The sequence below is a fragment of the Halyomorpha halys genome, unplaced genomic scaffold, assembly GCF_000696795.3.
Source record: "Halyomorpha halys isolate HHAL.00 unplaced genomic scaffold, Hhal_1.1 Scaffold1232.1, whole genome shotgun sequence".
NCBI lineage: Eukaryota > Metazoa > Arthropoda > Insecta > Hemiptera > Pentatomidae > Halyomorpha > Halyomorpha halys.
The window spans coordinates 105007-109162 of NW_027106428.1; the positions used below are offsets into that span (position 1 = coordinate 105007).

At 33.2% G+C, this 4156-nt stretch overlaps 1 protein-coding gene across 1 annotated transcript in view; it reads right to left on the reverse strand.

Annotated features, from left to right (window-relative positions):
- Positions 1 to 4156, reverse strand: part of LOC106688903 (corticotropin-releasing factor-binding protein) — a gene marked incomplete at its 5' end in the record, with an annotated part of 82366 nt that overhangs the window by 66100 nt on the left and 12110 nt on the right.

The window sequence follows — 4156 nt, forward strand, 5'->3', positions numbered from 1 at the left end:
TTATAATATTACTGTATGTTTTTCTTCTATACTACTTATGTACCTATATTATCTGTAATCTTTTTATAATAGATTAAAATCTAAGATGCGCCTTAACCACGCTTCATGCATAAGTCTGTATTGTCTGTATAGAGTAATCAACAAAAATTTATAAAAAAAAAAATTGAAAATGCAGTTACAACCTAGTCAAACCAATATATAACTATATATATATAAACTCTCCAAAATGAAATATATTTAATCATGTTGATGAATGTGTATGAAAATCAAGTTGAGGTTTCATACACTCAAACAGCTATAAACGAATTCACTGTAATAGTTTTCCCATCAAACAATATATATGAGCTATAGACCCAATGTTATAGATGTTATTTCGGCATTGAAAAAAGTGACTTTTTTTCTGGTAATTATTTTATTTTAAGCTACCAACAAAAAAATATCGTTCAAGTTAGTACCAACGAAATTTAGTGTGAAAAGTCTAGTTTTTAAAAAGTAGATTTGTTTCTTGAAGTATTTTTTTCTAAATTTCCTCGCCCACTTCCTATTTAATAATAGAAAAATTCACATTTTTGATGGACCGGAAAAAATTATGTTTAATGACCTTTGTGTTGAGAATATTTTCTTGTACACATTTTGGAGCGACTTCTCGGACTCAAAAAATCTCAACAACAGTGAAGACTTAAATGACTTTATTCTCACATATTTACAACTAAAACATATATTTTAGTGGTTACAGATATCTCTACCTCTTAGGTTGCTAGAGCTAGAAAATATATAAGTACACTTGAGGAGAGGGGGTAGGAAGAGCATGGGAATAGGGGAAGAGGGTTGAATCAATCAGATAATTTAGGAAGTCAGGCGGTGCCTAGAGAGCCTATGAAATTAGAAATAAATATCTGGGAGGGGGAAAAAGGCGTGTCTAGAAGTAGGGTCAGGCTTTCCTAGAAAATAGAATAATTTACCCAGGGTTGGGTCCAGGAAGGGTGTCTAGAACAAATGGGAGACAAAAGACAAAAGACCTCAGAATCAAGCTATTTATGGGGTTCCTCTTCCTATAGAAATTCTAAGTATATAATGCACACATACGCAACCATATGCCAAAAAAGACATATGTCAAAAGGTTCAGGCTGGCAAGGGACAAGTCCCTAAAATTTTTTAAGTGATAATGCCGAGCTCTTAACTTGTGTAAGTTTCATTGACGTAATGAGACGTATGAAGTCAAGGGTCTTCTTGGAAGTTGTAACCAAAATAAATTGAGAACAATAAGCAAATTAACTACTATGTATTAGAATAACATTTCATTTATAGGAAAAAATATTTTTATGAAAGAAAAATAAGATTTATATTTTTACATTGGAAAATATAATCAAAATTAAAAAAAAAAAAAAAATGCAAAAAATCAGGACTCTGGATAACATAGGAATTCATGAGAGTTACAGATGATTTAAACAATTTAGAGTTTTTTGCACAAAAACGACTGTTTCCTGTGCAAAAACCGGGAATTCTTCATCTATGGTGTAAGAATTACTCTATAAATAATATATTGGATATGGACAATCCCATCAGAAATTGATAGAATTTTAGAAATTGGATAAGATGAACAAGAATGTTTCATAAGAAAGTGGACAATGACAGAATCCAGTTAGGAGAAGATGAATGGGCACAGGGAGTGTAGTGTATAGTGAGAACAATGTACAGCAACAGTGACGGATGTTGTAGCAATCCAACTCCTAGGACAATACTATTGCCAATACAATCAATCCCCTGACTGGATTCAATAGCGTCCAATACAGCTGTTCGGAAATGACATGAAGCAATACAAAAGATAATAATGACCAGAGATTTAACAAACTTATTAATTAAAAAATAATGTATTATGACAATCATTTCCCTGTGTGGGTGGCACTGGTATATTCCATTCAGTCAAATACTAATTAATTATATTCTATGACATCTCTGTAGGACAGTTTGCCCAATCCCTTTGTTACTGCTATTATTTAATAAGTTAAATATATCTCATTTACTATCTAATATACTGTATCATAACTATATCTGTTATTCTTTATATTTCAAGAAGATAGTTGACGGTATGAAGTTGATTGTACGAAGGCATGTAGGTGGTAGTCAATAAAGGTAAACAATTTTTTTGTGGTACTGTAAACAACTGATTGTGGGGGGAAGGGATATAGTCTCATAAAAAGGGTCAGATTTTTTATAACCTATAGATAAGTAAACTGATGGAAACATCTAATCTCTTGTCTAATATCACAATAGGCAAATATGTGAGATAAATATAGAAGTACGTGTATAAGGTATTACATACAGATTACATACCATATTATAAAACTAACTTCTAATAATAAAAATCACAAAAATGGTCTAAAGATAATTAGTAAGGGACAATTAATGTTTGTTTACATATTTACAATTTAAAAAAAAAATCAGAAACATTGAATGTATAATAAATAAAGAAAAAAGAATAAAGGAAACAAAAAAATAATATTCTAACAAACCATAAACAATAAGATATCTTTTTATGGTAATAAAATAAAAAGAAAAAATGAAATAATGATAATTATATACCTATTTACACATTTAAAATAAATCTATAAAACATCCACTAATATTTATTTCGGAATAAGATATTTGATAAAGTAGATTGTAGGAAGATAGTCAGGGATTCATGTAACATCTCAGATGTGATCCTTGTTTCAATGAAGACAGCCTTGAAAGTGGGGCGAAACGATAATTAACACTAAATAGTTTTTTTACTAGTTTGGTATCTTTATTGAAGATTGTCCGGGTATCTTCCTACAATTTTTGTTCATAGATTTCAAATATATATACACGTAACATATTTTTGCATAGCCTGCTACTTTCAATATACTATCATAAATAATATTTTGATTTATATTTAGATGTTCCAAACCTCGAAAGCCGCCAGAACATGCATCCTCTTACCGTCCGATCTCTCTGTTACCTTTCATGGGAAAAATACTTGAGAAACGCCTGTACCCCATCCTAGATTCCAACCACATAATCCGAAATTTTGGATTCTGAACATCCCACTCCACTATCCAGCAATGCCATCGTGTGGTTGAAGTAGTCCCGTCTTCATTGGAGCGCGAGTTACATAACATAAAAAATCAGTGAAGACTAAAATGACTTTATTCTAACATATTTACAAGAACTACATGTTACTGTTACTGTTACAGAGTGTCTCTCTTCTACTCACTTCTTAACTTAGCTATCTAGTCTAGGAAATATATATGAACACTTGAGAAGTGGGGGTAGGAGGAATAGTGAAATAGGAGAAGGGGTTTGGACCAATCAGATAATTTAGGAAATATCTGGAAGGGGAAAAAAGGCGTGGCGAGAAGTTGGATGGTCAGATTTCTAAGAAAGAGACCATGACCTAAGACTTGTGTGTACTGACTTACATATGTTAACCATAAAATAGTTTGACTGATGCAAGTCGATTGTGAGATGACAGCATGTACTTGCCTAAGTGTCAGCCCCTGACACCTACAGTTGGGCAAGGGACAATTGTTTAAATTTATAATACCGGTTCCTTAACTCGCGGAATATACTGCTCGGGAGTCTTTCTTGATATAGAACAGGCTTTTGATCGAGTCTGGCACCCAGGACTGCTATACAAGATCCGTAAATTCCCACCTCCTACATATTATCTCATTATCCCTTCTTATCTCTCAGAGAGGTTATTTCAAGTAAATCACAACAGCGCTTATTCATCCCTTTTTCCTCAGTCTGCTGGTGTACCACAAGGTAGCATCCATGGTCCTATCCTTTATACAGTTTTTACAGCTGACATCCCAACCCATTTTAACACTATTCTCACCACGTATGTCGATGATACATGCCTATTGTCAGTGAATAATGATCCTACCAATGTATCCCAATCCCTCCAATCCCACATCACCACCCTTGAAGAATGGTGCTAAAACTGAAGGATTAAAATAAATCCCACCAAATCACATTTACCCTTCGTCGTAAACCTTCGTCTTGCCCCACAGTATCTTTTAATAATACCCCACTTATTCCTGTTGAACAGATCCGTTACTTAGGACTAAATCTGGACAAACGACTGACATGGAATCCTCATACAAGACTGAAATGACAGGAAACTGCTCGTCGA